This window comes from Cynocephalus volans, chromosome 2 (genome assembly GCF_027409185.1).
Source record: "Cynocephalus volans isolate mCynVol1 chromosome 2, mCynVol1.pri, whole genome shotgun sequence".
Taxonomy (NCBI): Eukaryota; Metazoa; Chordata; class Mammalia; order Dermoptera; family Cynocephalidae; genus Cynocephalus; species Cynocephalus volans.
This window is the reverse complement of record NC_084461.1, coordinates 11,516,250-11,538,689: the sequence shown is the minus strand read 5'-3', so window position 1 is coordinate 11,538,689 and position 22,440 is coordinate 11,516,250.

The following is a 22,440-nucleotide window of genomic DNA, read 5'->3' as shown; positions in this document are numbered from 1 at the left end:
ACTTGTTTCTTTTGCTGTAAAGTTGTTTTAATTCCCTGTATATTCTGGATATTAATTCTTTGTCTGATGTATATTTGGCAAATATTTTCTCCCACTCTGTTGTTGGTCTTTTCATTCTGTTAATTATTTCTTTTGCTGTGCAGAAGCTTTTTAGCTTGATATAATCCAATTTGTTTATTTTTCCTTTGGTTGTCTGTGCTTTGGGGGTTGTATTTTTGAAGTCTGCACCCAATCCTACTTCCTGGAGCGCTTCCCCTATTGTTTCAGGGTGAATATTTAATTCTTTAATCAATTTTGAGTTGATTTTGGTATTTGGTGACAGGTATTGGTCTAGTTTCATTCTCCTGCATATGGATATACTGTTTTCCCAGCACCATTTGCTGAAGAGGCAGTCTCTTCCCCAGTGTGTAGACTTGATGCCTTTGTCAAAGATAAGATGGCTGTAGGTTTATGGCTTGATTTCTGAATTCTCGATTCTATTCCATTGATCTGTGTGTCTGTTTTAATGCTGGTACCATGCTGTTTTGGTTATTATAGCTTTGTAGTATGGTTTATAGACAGTGATATTCATTATTACTATTGTACTACCTATACATTCTAAACTTCTTTCTGCTTGTTTTGTTTTGCTGTGGTTTGCTTTCTAGTAAGGTAAGAGCATGTGACATTTACTCTTTAAAAGAACTTCTAATGGCTGTGTGTTCAGCTTTCTGAGAGAACCCAACTGGTTTTTCTAAGTAACATTGGTGGAGCCTTCTACATGGTTGGAGGTAAGTAAAAGAATATGAAAAATGTTGAGGACTTGGAAGGATAATGAGGGGGAATGAAGATGGAGATGTCAAACACTAGTCCTAGGTTTCAGGTCTGAACACCTGTGTTGGTGGTTTTACCAATTCTTTTTTGATAGGAAGCACTGAAAGTAAAGTTATTGGGACACATAGAAACACTTGGTTTTCAGATTTTATAGTAGCCTTAATTAATCTGGTCATCTTTCCTAGAAAAACAGCTAGACCATGTTCCTCTTTTAAAAAGTACCTCCAAAATGAAGGAAGGAAGGAAGGGAGGGAGGGAGGGAGGGAGGGAGGAAGGAAGGAAGGAAGGAAGGAAGGAAGGAAGGAAGGAAGGAAGGAAGGAAGGAAGGAAGGAAGGAAGGAAGGAAGGAAGGAAGGAAGGAAATTTAAAAAGTACCTATAATTGACCACTGTACTAATGGTAAGTGCCTGATGTAGAGGGAGTGTTCGATAAATGCCCGCAAAATAAATTAAGGTATAAATTTTTTCTATTAAAGATGTTAGCTGAAATTTGTCAACTTAAATCATCACTGGTTTCAAGATACATTAGAAAACATGTAAGTTCTTCCATTTTTTAAACTCACTGCTCACAGGAGAATACTTATTGTGTGAAACCTCATGCTTATGGCTTGCATATCATGAAAGCATAATAAATATCTACTTAATTACTAGGTTCATTTTTTAAGTGTGCCAAGAGGACAGTGGGCTCAGAATATTGCAAAATTGACACCTACTTATCATATCCTCTTTTCTAATTTTTCATTTCTATTTATTTCCTTATAAATGTTTATTTATAAGTGAACAAAACTGTAAACATATAGTTTAATCTTGTATAATAAAGTGGAGCTAGTAAGCCTGTCCTATTTTCAACTTTAACATAAATGGCTCTAAAATTTCTATTTTCAGTATTAATTATACTTTTCAAAATCAGTAACATCACTCTCATACAAATATAAATGAACCTGCATCAAAACTTGTATTCTATTCATTAATCAGTGAGAAAACTTCTAAAGTGCTAAGTCAGCATCATAAATAAAATTACATTATATATATATTTCATATTCAATCAAGGAAGGCTAAGTTGAATTTACAGGTGGAAACAAAGTTGGCTAATATCCTACAGGTAAAAAATTTGTAACCTTTGGGACTGGCTTTTCTACAGATATTATTCTATGAATGAATATGTAATTTCAGAATATTTGTGCTCTAAACAACAAGTAAATAACAAAGTCAAACATAGGTACATTCTTCTTAATAAGAAAGCAGTCCTTGGATGAGCCATAGAAACTGAAAGGACTTACATACATCCTCTTGCTTTATTTCCAAGATCTGGATAATTTTCATGAATGGGTACCCTGTTTGCTTCAAGATTTCCAGAGATACCTATTGATGGAGTTTCATTCTTTTCCTAGTTAGCTAAGATATTTAAAATAAATTTATTGTAATTTCATTCTGCTCCCAATTAGATTTTCTTAAACCTGAATTCATTTAGCCCTTTTTTAAATGACTCTGCAGAGATGATCATTTGGTTTTACTACTTTAGTCTGATGATATTATGATTATCTAACATTAAAGCATACATACACAGCTAGAATAAACTACAATAACCATGGCATTTGGTTTAAAATGATTTATTAGGTTTGCTTGGATTTTATTTAGAATTTCCTCAACTTTATTGAGATATAATTGACAAATAAAAATTCTACATATTTAAGCTAACTATGTTTTGGTATACACACGTACACACACAAGTACACACTGTGAAATCATAACCACACACAATCAAGATAATTAACATTTCCATCACGGCACATAGTTACCATTTGGGATTTTCATATACATAAACAAAAACGTTGTTGCCTTATAATTTTCATTTTAATTGCATTTTAATTGCATAGTTTTGATGTTGATAGTATACTAGATTTAAAAATTGTGTTAGGGAGAATTACTGCCTTTTCTAATTTCTAGAAGAGATTTTTTGGTGATATGTTATCTTTTGTTGTTTGTTTCATTTTTTGAGTTTTTGGTTAAACATGCCTGTAAATTGTCTAGGTCTTTTAATAATTTTCTTATACAAATAATGGTTAAACTGTTTCAAAATTCTTTTTCATATTATTCTTATTATTCATATTATTTTTATTCTTATTATTATTTATATGTTATTATTTATATTATACATTATTTTTTAGGCATAAAATATCCCACATTTTTGTCTTCTATGTGTTATGGCTATGGCTATTTTTATGTGCTTTATAATTTTATAGGTTACCATATATTCAGCAAGAGCTACATTCCATAGTAATTCCACTCACACCTGATTGTGGGATCAACTCAGTGGAGTGAATTTGCTGAACAAGTCCAAGTTTACCAAGCTAAATTTTTGTTAATAATTGTTAAATGATGTGTTATCCAGAAAACATGATTCAGTTATCAAAAACTTCTTCAGTAACTTAGTAGTAGTATTCATTACACAACAATCGATACAGTGGCTGAACAGTAAACAGTGGTTTTTTTTTTTAATTTTAAATACAATATTTTCATTTCCATGATTTCTGTATAATTCTTTCCAAGTTTTGCTGCTTTTACTTTCTAACAATTTCCTCTTATGCTACTAATGATTTAATCATTTCAAACTCCTTTTTATATTGCTCTATTATATCTGATTCTTGGGCACTAAATTCCTCATTTTTTTTTGTTGTTGTTGCACACAGGTCTACCCAGCAACTGTGATTCATTTCTCAGTAAATTCTTCAATGATTTAGTAGGAATATTTTAATAAACATTGAAAAATATGGTGGCTACACAATAAACATTTTTTTTAACATATATACAGTAAAATTACTCTTTCTAGTGTATATTCTATAGGTTTTGATAGGACTCTAGTTGTGTATTCACCACTACAACAGAATACAGGACGGTTTCACTGCCCCCAAAGAATGTCTTCCCTTCACTTATATCCCCTGGTAGCCAGATCTGTTCTCTGTCCCCAAAATTTTGCCTTTCTCAGAATGTTATATAATTGGAATAACTTCGTATCATTTTATAAAGATGATTTCTTGAAAATAAACATCTATCACGTTAATTCTTGGACAAAGATTTTTTAAAAAATCCTTCTTCAAGGCTTCAAATCAAGTAATACATTATTTTTTAACTAATAAATAAAACTCCGGAATTCAAAATGATAGAACCATTCGGAAGAGTACTTTTAATTTTTTCAAACTTTTTTTTTTAAGTTTTCAATATGAGGCAGCATCAAATAATTAAACTGAACCTCATCAAAACAGCTCTCTTGGCCATCTGCTGGTGAAATCTCTTCCCTGAAACGTTTCAAAGGTCTGGGTAGAAATGTGTAACACCGCCTTACTGCCCCCTAGTGTTGGAAGTTTATGGATACCCAAGCACAGTTAAGGAAACCGGTGGCTGCTTTTGCCTTTGCAAGATGTTCTTTTTCCTTATTTTGTATCTGAGATGATTGGTAATGATGACATGCATAAAATCTCATGACATAAATCTCGAGGCATATGATATAAAATGTATAAATTACTATTAGAATTCCCTGGTCAGGGAGAAGCATGCTGTGCTAATTCCAGTTTATTTCCCAGGTGAAAAAATCACTATCACAGGAGAAAGGGATAAAAAATACTGCTAGCCTCCAAGACTGTATGGCCCAAGGGTTCTGAGGTCTGGGTATAGAGCCGTAATCAATTCACAGCATAAGAAGGACCACTAACGTCAAATTGTTACCAGCAACATTCCAGACTACCCAGACAAGGAGGCTCTCCGTGTTAGTTTGGATCATCTCAGAAGCTGACACCAAAATAGGATTAAGGGTGCAAGAAATTTACCAGAGTAATTTGTAAAGTGATTGATTGGAATAGGGTGCCTGACATGTATTAAATGCTATATGATTATTTGCTACATAAAAATATTTCATTGATGAATATTTTGTTGTTGCCAGAGTTTCTGTACCATTAGTGGGGTTATCAGATTATCAAATAAAAATACAGGATACCAGTTAAATTAGAACTTCAGATAAACAAAGAATAATTTTCAGTGTAAGTATATCCCCAAAAATATTTTTTCTGAAATTATAAGAACCAATAAATGCGTTAATAAAGTTTTGCTGGTCATGAATGAATGCTACCATGTACAAGAACAAGATTATTCTAGAATCAAAAATAGACTTGATTCCAAGGCATAATCGAGAATGGGTGCTTTCAGTTTGTTTGTTTTCCCCAAGCTCTCTGTCTATATATAATTTGACTTACACACATGCACACACACACACACACGGATACTTCAAAAAGTTCATGGAAAAATACAATTAAAGATAATACAGCTCTGTGTGGAAGCAGGCAAGAGAGCAATGCCTGAGGTCTTAGGCATGTGCTGAGGGCAGCCACCCCCACCACTGAGAAGTAAGCAAGAGAGCACACAGAAAACACCACTATCATGCAGGTGGCCCACCACAGCCACTGCCACAGCCACAGATGTCACAAAAGTGGCTTGATGCCACAGCAGTAGCCACAGCCACTGTGCAGGCATCCAACCAGGCAATCGACTACATTGACACAAGGAGAGTCAGTAGCAGAGAACAGAAAAAGAAGAGGTGTCTCTCACCTCACAGCCCACTCCAGAGTGCTAAAAGAAGTAACTGCTCTACCAGATGACCAGAAATCAATGTAGAGATTCTAGAAATGCAAAAACCCAAGAAAATATGACACTACCAAAAGAATACAGTAATTCTCAAATACCAGACCCTATAGAGCAGGAAACCCTTGAAATGACTGAAAAGGAATACCGAGCAACAGTCTTAAGGAAACTTACTGACTTACTAGAAGAGACTCAGAGAACATAATGGGATGAAAAAAAATACAGGATATGAAGGAGGAAATTTACAAAGAGATTAATACCTTTTAAAATAATGTAGCAGAACTCATGGAGCTGAAAGATACAGAACTGATAGCTTAAGCAGCCAGCTAGAACAAGTAGAAGAAAAAACTTCTGATCTTGAATGCAATCTTTTTTAAACAACCCAGGAGGACAACAAAAAGGAAAAAAGAATTTTAGAAAATGAAGAAAATCTAAGAGCTAACAGACAACCTTAAATGCACAAACGTTCAAATTACAGGTGCTCCAGAAGGGGAGGAGAAAGGAAAAGGCATGGAAAACCTACCTAATGAAATAGTAACAGAAAACTTCACAGATATAGGGAGAGACAAAGATCTTCAGATCCAGAAGGCTCAAAGATCCCCAAACAGATTCAACCCAAAAATATCCTTTCCGAGACACATTGTGGTCAAAATGGCAAAGCTCAAAGACAAAGAAAGAAACTTAAAAGAAGCAAGAGAAAAGCATCAAGTCACCTACAAGGGAGGCCCTATCAGACTAACAGCAGACTTCTCAACATGAGCTCTACAGGAAAGAAGAAAATGGGATGATATATTCAAAATACTAGAAAAACTGCCAACCAAGTATACCATACCCAACAAGGCTACCCTTCAGAAATGAGGGAGAAATAGTATTTTTCAGACAAACAAAACTGCAGGAATTCACCACCACACTAACAGTCCTACATGAAATCCTAAAGGAAGTCTTGCATCTGAAATCTGAAAAATGATAATCACTACCACAAAAACATGAGAAAGAACAAAATGCACTGCTGGAACAAAAATGCAAATGAGCAAGAAAAAGAAACTAAATGTTACCACCACAAAAATCCATAATGACAATGTAATAATGCCCCTATTTTATTTCTGATTTTGGTAATTTTGGTCCTCTCTTTTCTTGGTCAGTCTAGATAAAGGTTTGCAAATTTTGTTGCTCTTTTTAAAGAATCAACTTTTGGTTTTGTTGTTTTTCTCTATTTTTTAATTCCCTATTTATTTCCATTGCAATCTTTGTTATTGCCTACTTATCTTTGCTTTTGGTGTAGTTTGCTCTTCTTTTTTGTATTTTCTTAAGGTAGAAGTTTATGTTACCAATTTAAGATTTTCTTATTTCTAATATAGATGTTTACAAGTATAAATTTCCCTATGATCACTACACGAGCCCTGCATCTTATAAATTTTGATATATTGCATTTTATCTCAAAGTGCTCTTTAATTTCATTGTGATTTTTCTTTTTACCCATTGTTTATTTAGAAGAGTGTTTCTTAATTTCCACACATTTGAGAATTTTCTAAATTTCCTTCTGTTACTGTGGTCAGAAAACATATTTTCTATCATTTTCTAGGATCTTAGCCTTTTTAAAGGTATTGACACTTGTTTTGTGCCCAAAAATAAAAAATTAAATTAAATTTTAAAAATTATAATTAAAATTTTAAAATAAGCAAAATGGAAATACAAACCTTTCTGTGGACTTTTTTTTGGGGGGGGGGTGGCTGGCTGGTCACAGGGATTGAACCCTTTACCTTGGTGTTATTAACACTATGCTCCAATCAACTGAGCTAACTGGTCACCCCAACTTTTTGAGGTTATATATATTTCAGATACATCAAGGTAAAAGAGCTTTAAGTCACAAAATGCACACATACTCTTGGGTATCAGATACACAATAATACTTATTTCTCAAAGAAACAAACCAACACCACTTTGTCTCTAGCATTTAACTTTTGTTATTTTGTTCTTTTCATTCTGATGTGAAAATGAAAATGAGAATTCAGATTTAGCTGCTATAATCTCAATAACTTGCAATAAAAAATGTCTTAAAAAGGCTGAAACATTGACAGGTGCTATGATTTAATGTCATAATTTGCCTAAAGATTCTCAAGCATTTCATTTTATACTGGAAACCAAAATGCTATCAGAACAAGTTTGAAATTACGTTTCTAACTTTAGCTTAAAATCTTGAAAGAACCTTGTAGGTCTCAATGCACAAGGAAAGCTAATTAGACATACTGAGAGGTGAGAACCTTTGCAAAAGCCTCACTTTTGAAAACCCAGAAATATTTTAAGGAGGGCCATGGGATTCTTTCGAAATTTATGTGATAATTAATCTGGTAATGTTGAAAATGTAAGGTTTACAGAAAGTTTATGTTATATCCATATCCTACAGCCTGGACTAGTGATACCAAAGCATATAGTCAGGTTCTAACCACTTATTTTCATTTATGTATTTGGTTGCATGTAGAGGACTTATAAAACTTAATCTTGATAGTACAGAGCCACGCATTTCCCTTGACTCACCCTCAAACTGAACATGGTAAATAATAAAATATTAGTTAAGTAGGTAAATACATGCATACTCCATAATTTTATGTATTTCTCATGTATACAGCATTGTGCTTTATATGTGTGTGGGGTCACATGTTTCACCTGTTCATTCAATTGAGAGTTGAGAATTTTTTCCTTAATATGTAAAAATAACATTATGTTTTGTTGAAAGGCCAAGGAACTCTCACGAGTATGCTTATATACTTAATCCTTGAAATCCACGGAGCAGTCACTACATTTGGTTCATAATTGGGACTTTAAGGCTTTGTACTTTACATTATTTTCATAATGGAGTAAACTAAAAGAGTTTAAGATTGTAAAGTTCTGTGTATTTATTCCATGATTCCAATCATCCCATGATTGTATTTGAATACATGGGATATCATGTATTCAATATGTGATTATAATGTGTGTATGTATGTGTACATTTTGATATCTATATTGTTGGTGGCCAGCTAGTGCAGGGATCTGAACCACTGACCTTGTTACAACACCACACTCTAAGTTAACCAACCAACACACTATGTATATACATTAAATAAAAATATATAACATACAATTATAATACTACAGATATTAAGTTCTTGTTTGTCTTATTTGGAGTGTTTTTAAAGTTGTCTAAGATTACTATTGTTTTCATAACAATTGAAGATTCAAAAGTGATTTTTTAAGGAAATAATTTGATAGACAGATAGATATTACAGATATTTAGTAGACTGCAAACATGCATGAGTCAACTATTGGTTGTATCTTAATAGATGACGCCATTTTTTCTTTGGCACAAAACTTGCCTTGGGTCACCTACTACTCCTGATTTTACAAAGACAATTTTACCCAGAATTTATATAGACCTCACTCCAGCTTCTAGTTCTTTAATTTATCCTTTTATCCAGAAAAGAATTTATTATTCTATTTTAGCAGATAAAACAAAAAAGTAACTTCTTTTCTTATATTTTTATAATTAAATTCGTAGCATGTAAAGTTTTTAACATAAAACTTTAATTACCAAAATTGTGATGATGGCTAATATAATTCAATAAGTATTGTTAACCCATTAATTATTGTGGGATTCCAAAATATCTCTACATCCGTAACCCAACATTTTCATATATAATTTAATTCTTTCACTCATGTGATTGGGAACAGTAATGAAAGCTAGAGTCAAAGTTTAAGTCACCACTGCCAGAAGAATCAAACAGTGTTACGTAGAGAGGAACATGATCAATGAGTTCTGTAGAGTCACACAGAAGTGCTAGCTAACAAGCAAGAACTGATTCCCTTTTCTCAGAAAGAGCTGTCTTTTCAACTACTTTTATTAATACAAAGCAGAGGAGAAAGAAACCATTCCAGCCAGTCACATCAAGAATTTTGTGTAACATACATTACAAAGTAGTCAACCTCCTTGGATATTACACAAAATGGTTCAGCAGAGAAAAGTAACCCTGTACCATTAGTAAAAGAGTTGCAATTAGTTTAAAGTGCTGATACAATGATTTTGTGCAGATCAATGTATACAGGAAACCAGCTTTAGAGGCGGAGAAATATTAGAGACATTTTATTGGATCATAAATGTGAAAGTATAGGAAAATCCAAAGATGACCAGATTAGAAACTATTTCCATAGCCAAATCTGCCTAGAGCCTCCACCAAATTTCATTGGTCATGGAATCATGTAGAATCTCATCTGTCATTTATCCTATGTTTGTGTGTGTTTGTTAATTGTATTTAGCAAACTTGTATGGTCTCCCTAAAGAAGTGTTTAGGGTAAAACCAGAAAAATGAGAAAGAGTCATAAACTAGAAGAGGGCGGGGACAGAGGACCCATGTCCTAAAGTCAGAATGAAATTATTGTGTTAAGACCCAGGTAACCGAGGAACACTGATGACATGAATAGGTCATGTAAAATAAACTTACAGAGGAAAATAGGAACACAGGAAAGAAGTATACACATTTGTGTGCGCCAAGTGATATCTCTTAAATTTTATTCTAAATTCGATGAAAAGCCATTTGAATAGGGGAGGTGCATGATCTAACATTTTCAAGACATCATTCTTGTTATTTTGAGAATGTTGCAGTTGAGAAGAGTAATAGAAAAAGATTAATTACAGCAAGCTCTCCCAATACTAAAGAGAAGAGATGGCACTGCTTTGTATTGTAGCAGCAAAGATGGCAATAAATGAAAATATTCCAGATTTATAATTTTGGGAGAAGACTGTCTGGCCTGCCTGGTGGCTTTCATGTAGGTGCTTACAGAAGCAGAAGAAATGAGGAAGGGCCAAAGCTTCTAGAATAATCCACCTGGTAGATGGCAGTGCCATTTACTGAAATGAGGAGAAATGAGGAAAAACCTGATTTGAGAGGAAATATCAAGGCTTCTATTAGAAAATGTTAGTCTGAGCTCTCTGTGATTTTCCTGAGTTCAAATGCCAAGTAGGACATTGCCTATATAATGCCACATTTTGGAAGAAAATCCTGGGGTATAAATAGAAATTAAGGTCTATTAGCATTTTCAGGTTATTTAAAGCATTGGGAATGTAAAGACTTGTGAGGATGCATAGAGGTAAGAGCCAGAGACTAAGATGAGCTCTGAGTAGCACAACATCTGAAGGACGGGGGTAGAGAAGGAGGAGCCAGCAGGCACTCAGGGTAAGAACCATGGCAAGAAGCCATGCAAGAGAATACCCGTCTGTTCTGTGTTTTCTTTTTTAGTTATTCCAATTGTTTTGCTAAACATTTTAATTGAAGTAAGTTGATGTATAAAGAACTGCACAGATTTAACGTTTACAATTTGATGAGTTTGTACCTACGCAAACACCCATGATAACTTCGCCATAATCAAGGTAATAGATATACCCAACAGCTCCCAATGTTTCCTTGTGTCCGTGTGTGCGTGTGTGTGTGTGTGTGCACGCGCTAAGAACACTTAACATGAGATCTGCCCTTTTAACAAATTTTGAAGTACACAATACCATATTGTATGTGCACTGTGTTGTACAGCACATTTCTAGAACTTATTCATCTTCTATAACTTTATACTCGCTGAGAAACAACTCACCCTTTTTCAATCCCCCCAACCCATGGCAACCAGTATTGTTTTCTCTGATTCTTTGAGTTTGACTATTACAGATATCTCATATCATGAAAGCATGCAGTATTTGTCTTTCTGTGCCTGGCTTATTTCATTTCACAAAATGTCTACCAGGTTCATCTATGCTGTCACAAATGGCGGGATTTTATTCTTCTTCAAGGCTGAATAATATTCCATTGAGCATTATTTTCAATAGCCAAGATATGGAAACAGCCCAAGTGTCCATCAATAGATGAGTAAATTTTAAAAAATGGTATATACATGGCTATGCCTTTTGTACATAGAATATGAGCTTCATGAGAATTAAGCCTGTGTATTTTGACTTCTCAGAGCCTCATACAATGTCTAATGAAAATTTTAAAGAAAGAAGGAAGAAAATGCAGTTTATATTTTATAGGACAGTTCATGTATACTATCCTAGTCAATCCTCTAAGAGACAATAACTATCTAACCATTTTATATTAAAATATTGAGGCTTATAAGTGACACATTGCATTGAATTGCAAAAGCTACAAAGTGACAGAATTAAGTTTGAAGAAAGGTTGTCTTTATCCTAAAGCCCATAAATGTATACTACATGAAGGATGAAGAAGCATTTCTTCTACAGACCCAGACTTACTTGAACCAATTGAGAATATCTTGAAGACCTATTAGAATGCATCACTCAAATCCATCCAGGATATTAGTAATAAATATAAGTAACATTAGTAATAAATATAAATCTATTCTTCTAATAAATATGAGTTTAAATACAAGTAATAAATGTAAATATATTCCTGTAATAATATAAGTTTATTCAATTTTCTGTTAGTGGCCAGTGTCCTTGGTCAGGGCAAGAAAACTCAATAAAAGAAGAATTTTATTACAGAATTTACTAATCAGGGTGGAGAAAAAGGATAAAAATCATTTGCATGAACATAGTTATGTACTACAAAATTTTTCTCCAATGCATTAAAAAAAATCTGTAGTTCTAAATATTTCATATTTATGAGAAACTTTTCATTCATCTGCCATAATATACGAAAGTCACATTGTAAATGTGTCATTTCTCCCAATAGTAATTGAGGGATCAAATTTGAAATTGGCTAGCAGAAAGTTATTAAAGGAAGGTATTTATTTCTGCAGTGAATTTACTACTGGATATGGAATGACATTTTAATCAGCAGAATTGCAAATGAGAAATCCTTTATTATTTACTTTTTATGATATCGAAGGCAATGCTTGTATTTGTGTAACTCATCATGTTTTGTTTTTAATATTTATGGATGAAAACTCTGACTTAAGTTTTCAAAACTATGGATTTAATTTTTTACTGCAACATTTAGCTGCATCACTAAGTATAATTATGAAAGTCTACGAGCATTGTTATACTGATCATGTTTTTATAGAAAATAAGCCTATAACTAGCATCATCTTTCTTATTACATATAAAAATCCAGCGTTAAATAGCTGGTGCTCATGCTTTTTGATTATAGGAAATCTTTATAAGGTTTATATGGTAGATATTAAAGATATGATTTTCTAGCTGTTTCCGCTTGTAAAATGTATGCACTGGTTATATATTTAATATATAAGATATTCATTGACATTAATTGCTTACATAAAAGTGGATAATTTTCTTATATTTTCTACATCAGATAGCTCACTAGATGAAGGCAATGGCAAGATGTTCAAATATACCTTTTCCTAAACCAACTAGATCTTGCCTGCCTTATACAATCTTTTGCTAAATCAATATCTACAAGCAGTAATCTCACAAATGTGTGACTTTTCTCACAGAACACATCTTGATATACAAAGATATGATCACTGGCATAGAAAACTTTGTAAAACATTAGCCAACTGTGTTTTATAGATTTTATAACATTTTACATTAAAAATAAACATGACTAAAAGCAACTTAGCACCTCCTATTTATACAATAATAATCGCCATCATTATTTATGTGTATTATGCCTCATGTTTTCCATTGTAGCACTCTATGGGAAATGTAGACGAGAAAGTTGATTCTCATCTACATTACATTAAATTAAACAAGTTAAGCAAGTTGCAGTAGTTCCCACAGTGACTGTAGGTGTTGAACCACGTTCTCTGGCTTCAAAGTCCAGCCTCTTTCCAATATTCCCATGGCTTCATCTGAGAAAAAAATTATATGCTAAATGTTCCATAATATTTTTATTCCTCTTATATGAGAACAAAATCATTATTTTAAGTGAATATTTTCTGCTTTAACAGCAGTTTATGAATGGTGATATTTAATATTTGGCATACAGTGCTTCTCAAGATGCCATAGCAATATTGATGTCTTAAACAACTTTTTTTAATATTGCAAGGCTAATGCAACATTTTCAGTACAGCCAAAATAGAGAAAAATAACATAATGATTCTTGGCCCAGAAATAAAATCATATTGATTACATTCGAGCTTTCCTACACATTTTTCTTAGGATATCTTTTGTGTTTGTTTGTTTAGGGGTTTTTTTGGGGGGGGGGTTGTTGTTGTTGTTTGTGTTTTGTTTTTTGTTTGGCATTGAGTATTGGACATGGAGCAACTGAAAGAAAATTTGAGCCAACCTGGGGAGACTGGAGCAAGGGAAAGATGACATGGGAGCCACCACAGCAAAAAGAACCAGCTAAAATCCATAACATGAGAATTGTATTCTGAACTGGGTTTATTTTTAGCTGCATCCCTGATTATTTATGCTGGTTTTCACTACCTTTTGGGCCGTATTTCTAAAATTATTTTGTTATTGAAGAAACTCTTAAGGCAAATAAGAATCCATATTTCTTTCATTGACAGTAAAATGAAATTATTTCTTTGAAAACTTATCTTGATTTGCTAATGAGATGAAGAGACTTTGTCTTTTTAGAGCCTCTTCTTGTCTAACTCGGGAATCTTTCTTTTCCTGAGGCATCTCATCCACTTCTATGGTTTCAATGATCAATTTAAGGCAATTTTTGCATTGGTTAAATCATTTACTTTGAATTCTAATTAGAATTACATTGTATTGCATAACAATCTTAACCTCCTCTCCTCTATTATTCTCCATTGAAGCACTTTCTAAAAGAAATATATTTTAGCTTTTATAGTAACACAAAGCATGGCAACATATATATATATATAATTATATCTATAAAATTTATAGTAGCATATAACATACCTAACCTACTCTGTCAATTCCAGCTTATCTTATGCACTTTAGTCATCGTTCAACAAATCATGTTTAATGAATAAATAACTAAATAAACAAATATTATCAAATCTTGTTTACTTTTCCAGGTAAATATTTGTGGAATTCATTCATGATCGTTTTTCTGACTTCAGTCTCCAAAGTCCAAGCACCTGTCATCTTTTTCCTGAACCATTGCTATGGTTTCCATGTGGCTCTCAGAGTCTATGTGATCTGTTTACCACTTTCAGTAAGAGAAATCCCTTAAAAATCTATATCTGGTCATAACTTTTATTTTTTTCTGTGCTTTATCCTTCTGAGAATAACATCTAAAACTTTGACAAAGCTTTCAAAGAGCTGCACAACCTGATCGCTGCATACCACCGAGGCTCTAGGAAATTCCCATTTTCTCAAGAGACTCTAGCTGTAATTGTGCTACTTTAGTATATTATACTCCTCTTGTGTTCAAACATGGTTGTCTCTCTGCCTGGGATCTTCTTACTCACTCATTTTTCCTCACCTAACCTACAGATGGAAGTATAAAGTTCGCTACCTCAAAAGGAGTGAAAATCAGGGAGATATGTTAACATCCTCACTAGATTCTAGATTCAGGTCCCTGATACAGAGCCACACGGTGCTGCTGTCTCTCCCCTTCCATAACAAGCCACCACTCCTATAAGTATTTGCTTAATTTCCCTAGTTCTTTTATTCCACAGCACCCACCTTGATGTTATCTGGCATAATATTGTGCTCAAAGAATTTTTCTGGAAGGAATGAATCTATCTGAGATATTGACAAATACACTATTTAACTGCCTCTGGGTCTTTTGCCCTTAGATCCATTCCTTGTCCTCCGCCGACACTGCTCTGTGAAACGGGTGCCTGGTTGCTGAAAGGGCATGTTTCCCTGCCCTTTACTTCTCATGCAATTGGCCAGTGGAAAGACTAGAGAGGAGGAGGGAGAAACTAGCTTGTCTTTTCCCCTTCCTGTCTACCCCAGACCTTGTCTCTGTCATGGTAGCATCTGCTCCCTGGATTCAGCTCCTGCTTAACAGGTTGCACTGGCTCCAAAGTCCACCCTCAGCTTTTGTCCCTCCAATCTAGGGGTCCCAGAGACTCTTGCTGTTTCTGCTATAGTGGCATCACTTATCCTCATTTGGCTTCTTGGTCTTCTATCACCTATGTTACAAATTATTTGCCTTAAATTACCTTTGTTTTAAATAAAGTTGTTGCTATATTCTGGTTATATCCTGCCTGGTCCATCATCAACCCAATGAAAATCAATGGAATTTGTCACCAGTATACCTGTCTTGCAAGAAGTGTTGAAACAAGTTCTTCACAGAGAAATAAAATGATATAGGACAGAAACTCAAATCCACATAAGAAAAAGGACATATCTTGGCTATTGTGAATACTGCTGCAATGAACATGGGATGTGGATATCTCAAGATCTTAATTTCATTTCTGTTGGATATATACTTAGAAATGGGATTGCTGGATCTATTACCAGTTCTATATTTAATATTTTGAGGAACCTCCATCCTATTTTCCATAGCGGCTTGACCAATTTACATTCCTATCAACAGTGTACAAGAGTTCAAATTTCTCCACATCCTTCCAGCACTTCTTATGTTTGGGAGTTTTTTGATGATAACCATCCTAATGTGTGTTACACAATATCTTAATGTGGTTCTGATTTGCATTTCCCTAATGATTGGTGACATGTAGCACCTTTTTATATACCTTTTTATATACCATTTGTATGTCTTCTCTGGAAAAATATCCATTGACAGATAACTGGATAAAAATAAAATGGTGTTTATATACAATGGAACATTATTTGGCCTTTAGAAGGAAGGAAATCCTATTTACAATAACATGGATGAATCTAGAGGACATTATGTAAGTGAAATTAGTAGTCAAAGAGGGCAAACTGTATGAACCCATCTATATGAGATATCTTAAATATTCAAATTTACAGAAGCAGAGAATAGAATTGTGGCTGCCAGGAGCTGGGGAAATGGAAGAAATGTAGAATTGTTGCTCAATGGTTACAAAGTCTTGGTTATGCTAGATGAATCAGTTCTACAGATCTGCTGTACAGCATGGTACCTATAGTCAGCAGTATGGTATTCTGCACATACACACACACACACACACACACACACAGGAACACAAGGAAGTTCTTGGAGCTGAATGATCTTGATTGGGGTGATGTCTCATGGGCATTCACTAGTCAATCATGGAGGAAATATGTGAGCCTCGGCACCTCTGGATCCCATAGTGATCTTCAGATCACATTTACTGCTGTTTCAATTTTGCCTTCAAATCTTTCACAACTTTCTCTTGTGTACTGTGAGGAGCGTTCTGGGAAACCTAGCTAAGTTGTTGACACAGTATAATGACACCACAGTCTACCTCTTGTCAAACTGGCATCCATGCGCATCTCTTTTTACCATCCTTAATCTTCAAATAAATAAAATCATGCTTCCACCTGCAATGTTCTAATCATTTGTACAAATGAGAACATTTTAACTGCTCCATTCAGAACACACCATTGTATTTAGTTGTCATGTCTCTTTAGCCTCCTTTTGGCTATGACAGTTTCTCAGATTTTGTTTTAATGACCTTCGCAGTTTTGAGAAGTACTGGTCAGGTATTTTATAGAATGTCCCTCAACATGTATTTAATGTTTTTCTCATAATCAGACTGAGGTAATGGGCTTTTGTGAGGAAAACCACTCACTTTAATGGAAACAATACTATGTTGTGTCTCCTGCTGGCGTCATTCCTCCCTTGGGAATAAGACCATTAGACAAGCAAATGCTGCCCTTTGAAAATTCTGATTTGAGAAGTTTGCGGTTGAGTACATTAACATAAGGCCAATGTCATCTAAGAATTGATTATCTTCCATAGGCTATAAAAAATTAAGCATAAAAATACACCTTCCTTACAAAGTATGCATAATTTGATCTGCCTAATTAATCATCAGACAACTAATGTTAAAACAAATTTTGTGTTCAGTTCGTATTTTAAGAGAAAATCTGATGAGAGTAAAACTATGACTTATATTTAAAACAAATGTGAATGAAGCCATGTTTTCAAAATTTAGTGTCATCCAAAAAGTTTCTTTAACCCTTAAATTTAGTTAGAAGATAAAAATTATCTTGATCCTGATTAGTTATTTTATCTATAAAAGGGAAAAGAACATAATTGCTCAAAGGTGCATTCTTTAAATAAATGTACAATACTGTTAATGGTTGAATTGTGTCACGATGAAAAGGTATGTTGAAGTCCTAAGCCCTGGCCTCTCATAAGATAATCCTATTTGGAAAGAGGATCTTCAGAGAGGAAATCAAGTTAAAATGAGGTCACTAGGGTGGGCCTTAATCTGATTTAATTGGTGACCTTATAGAAAGGGGAAATTTGGTCAAAGAGGCAGACACGCACAGAGGTAAAATAAAGTGAAGACACATAGGGAGGAAACTATCATACGACTGGAGTGAGGTACCTGCAAACCAAGAATGACCAACGTGAGAAGCTGGGACAGGCAAGAAAGGATTCTCCCCTAGAGCTGTCAGAGAGAGCTTTGCCCTACCAACAACTTGATTTCAGACTTCTAGCCTCCAGAATTGTGTCACAATTGATTCCTATTATTTTAAGACAGCAAGTATGTAAGTATGTGGTGCTTTGTTACAGTGTGTGTGTGTATATATATATACACACACACACAAACACATACAAATATATAGTTTCTAACATTATAATTTCTATTTACAGATATACAATTTCCAACATATCTTTTCTCTGCTAATCATAATTTTAAAGACCATCAAGATGTAAATGATAATTCAAACTCAAATCAAATCCAGATTAGCCCTTTGGGAGTCAGATATGCAAATCTGTTGTAGAGAGATTAAAATTAAAACTTTTCCATTAGGTTTTAAGTATTTTTGCACTAATATGATCAAATGCCTTGAATATTCATGACAGGTGTTAATATGCTGAGCTCTGAAACCCTTGAATATATAGACGTTGAAATTCATTTTATATGGAAAAATAAAAAATTAATATTCAAAGCAAATAAACATTAATACATTGTCCAGAAAGATATTGCTAGAATATTTCACAAAGGTATTTGTTTCAATTTTGTAAAGCTGTTACTGAAAACTACTGAATTAACTGAAAATTTAAAACATACCATCTGTACCATATTCTGCAGATTTCAGAACTTCACAATGACGGTGTAATAAGTACTGCTTCCAAGAACCATGTTCTAATCTATTTTTGATACCCAAGAAATATGTAAAATTCCAAAGCAGCCAGAAAGAATAAAAAGTCAGCATATTCCAGATTATGGAAGTATTTTATGCAATATTCCTCATGATATTTCTTTCATTTAACTAACTCAATATGACTAGGCACTTGTATTCGGTCTCTGCTAGGAGTTACGAGGGCAGTGTGGGAACAAAGCAACACATACAAGGAACAACAGTTTTGAGCAATTTTGTTGCAAAAATAGTTTTGACAGTTTTGTTATATAATCAAGAATGATTTGTGAAATTCCTGAAAGATACACTAGCTTGGCTGGAAAAGGGTGTTGGCATGGATTTTAAACTTTATCTTAATGATTTTATTTTCCTTTCTGAGGGAAAAACGTTTTGGCAAATGTGAAACATGCAAACACACACGCACACACACACACACAAAGTAATGAGTTCATGGTTCATCAAAATAATAAATACTCACAAGAGGACTAATTTAAAAGGCCCATTTCAAGACTAAAAATCTCCTCAATTAGCAAACATTAAACTTTACATTACTTTAAAGTTAATGTTAGAGTTAACATTATGAGCTTGCTATGAAATAAACTTCATTTGTTGATTAATCTTCCACGATCCCCATTGAGTTACTATTTTGTAACAACATCCAAAAGAGGAAATTGAGGCAGTCGAGGTGAAGTAATTCCGTAAACTCATATGGCCTATAAGATAAGTCAGTGATTTGCATCCAGATATCTCTGTATCTCCAGCCATGAACTTAACCTAATAATAAAAGAATGCCACAGTCAACAAGTACAAAGACCCGTGAATGTTTTTATTACAAGATCTGTGAAAAAAGTGAAGTTTCAGAGTTGTAGTTATTGAATTGCTTTGTCTCATTTTTCTTTCCATTATTGTTGCCTATCTTTCGTATCCAATTATTCTGGTTTTGTTTTATAGATACGATTTCATTTTAGATAATATTCCTTCCATTATCTACTTGTGAATTATAAATAAACTAGTTTTAACTTTACCCTGATACTTTCAGCTTTTACTTTCTTTTTTGAATTAAATGTGTTGTTCTTGTTGCCTACAGTACATGCTGTTGGTATTTTTGTGTACAAGCAAATATGGAGGGGGAAGTTTTGCGTTTGGAAATAGTCTTGTGGATAACTCTTTCTCATCTGGTGGTTTTGTAATTATATTCTCCAGATCACCTGAGTCCTGCAGTTCTGAACAGGTCCTAAATTGGCAACTTGGGGGATATAAATGGAGATAGTGTCCCAAAGAGTGTGAATAGGTGGGTCCAGTTCCCAGCTGGGGGTAGTCTCTGCTCCTTCTGCAACTCCATCTTTCTCAAGGTGGGGGACTCCGCTGTAGTCCCTTGCTTCTCGCAATGGTCCTGACAATCCTTAGGTAGTTTTATTGCCCTTCACTGTCCATTGTGTTACTTTGGTTAACAGATAATGTTATTTTGCTTTTGATTTATTTAAAGGAAAGTTCATATATATAGTGCTTATTAAATAAGTAAATATATATATATATGACAAATAATGTTGCTACTGCTTTTGTACAAGTTCTCACTTATTCTTCACAACATCGGTTCTTTCTAGATAAAAAGATTGAGGTTTTGAGAAGTTCAATCAATTCCCCAGTAACACATTTTTAACAACAAGCAACATTAGAATTTTATGCTTCTCCTCCTTGCCCCTCTTGGTTTGGCTCAAACTTAAAGTTAATTATATAGAACAAGAATTACTTGATCATTGGTTTATATACTTGTGATTAAAATTTGATTATTGCCCATAGAAGAAATGTATCATAAGTCATCTATCAATAATAATGATCACATGATAAGTATTTCTCTGAAGCAGTAAATTGATTGGCTGGCCTGGACCAGAGACCCTTATGATCTGCCTTATGACGGAGCAACTCAATCTAGCGGCAAGAAGATAAACCAATAAAAATGTCCAGCAGCATTTCAGTGGCTTAAAAACACTATACTTTATATTCAGCTACTTCTTTGCAGCTTTCTGAGAATTTCTCCCCAGTGATTTTCCAAATATAGAACAATGAAAAAAACTGTACATGTATATCTCAAATTGCTATGAGACAAAAAGAGGTAAAGAAATTGCCTGGACACCAAACTATATATGCACAGGTCACACCTATTTCAATCAGAACAAATCTCTGCAATTGTGAGGTAACACAACAACACCTTGCAGGAAAAATGACATCTTTTGGTGTTTTTATCCCTGTATAAAAAGCAATTTTCCTAAGAAAATGATGCTTTTGCAAATTTGGTAGCTGTTCATTGCAAACATTTCAAGGAAGAGACAAAAGAATAAAGGAAATGAAAACAGAAAACATACACACGCATACACTTGCATTGAACACGACCACACAAGATGACCATAGTTACTATGTGATGATGACAGTAACAAATTAGACTTCCATTCATGATGGCAGAATAGATGGTCCCTAGCATCGCCCTCTCCCACAATCAACCAATGTACAACGATTAAAAAGCAACAACTGCCAAGCTGGGGCTGTTAGAGCTCAGGGGACGAGGAGAAGAGCCCGATAGAGTTCATAAAAGTGGGAGAATCCATGATGAGAGAAAGAAAGGACCACTCTGACCATTTCAAGTCTGGTCCTGGTGAGCACACGGATCAAGAGCTGGCAAAAGCCACAGCTGTGTCATTCATATGAAGTTGATTGGAGGTTGCAGGGGAGAACAGGGACTTGTTGGACCCCAGGCCAGAAAGAACATTAAGAGGGTTCCCATGCCCACATACAAGCAAGGGGCCACAAACAACTGAAAAAAGGAGCCACTCAGAAGCCAGTGAATCATAACAAGGGATCAGTGCATGGCTCACCCCATGGGAAGTGCGTGGAGTACTTGGGGTGGCAGAGATGGGCCCACCAGGGGAACACTGGGGCAGAGCGTGGACAGCTCATCTGCCCTCCAGTAAGCACAGAACCGCTCGGTAGAGACTGAGCAGGAGTATAGATCTTCAGGAGGTGCCACTAGAAGCACCCTGGGCCCAAGAGCTAGGGCAGTGCGGGGCTGAGGGCCTCAGCCACACCCCTTTGACATCAGCATCCCACCCAGTAACAACCACCAGGCCACTGCTGGAAGCATCTTGAGCTCCTAAACTAGGGCAGTCAGGGGCCAAGTACCTCCATCATGCCCCAAAATGTCTGTATCCAGCCCAGCAACGACAAATGAGCCATCACCAGAAGCATCCTGGGCTCCCAAACTGAGGTGGGGGGACATTAAGGGCACCAGCCATGTCGCCCAATGTCTGCATCCAGCCCAGTGACAAACACTGAGCCTCCGCCAGGAACCCCCTTGGCTCCCTTGCCAGAATGAGGAGGGTGCCACAGGCCTCAGTCATGTTCCACCTTCCCTCCTTTCTCCTCCTCTCACCCTCTCCTACCTCTTTCCCTTTTCCCACTCCCCCAACTGCTCTGCAACAACATTTTAGAATGTAATATAATAATAATTAATTAATTAATTAAGAAAAACAAGACAGTAGCACACAACTTTGTAGACAGAGATCCGTGTGGAGATGGATAAATAGATATTTAACATGTAAGAGTATATGAATAAATATAAACAGCATTATCCAACGTTACTTTAAATTGTTGCTTTGCCTCCCATGGATTTGTCACCCCTTTTCCCCTGGATGATGGAGCCGCCAAAGATTACTCAAAGCTCATCTCTTCTGAGCAGTGAGAAGCCCTAAAAAGAGGTTAATCTCCCAGAACCCTCAAGATAGGGGCATTCCTCTCATTTTGAAAATTAGCCCTGAATTGGGGTTCTCTTCCCGCATTTATTCTCCAGACCAAGAAGTTGCAGGAAGAGAACATAGGTGGGGTTTTTGCTAAGTACAGTTTAATAAGTTTAACAATAAA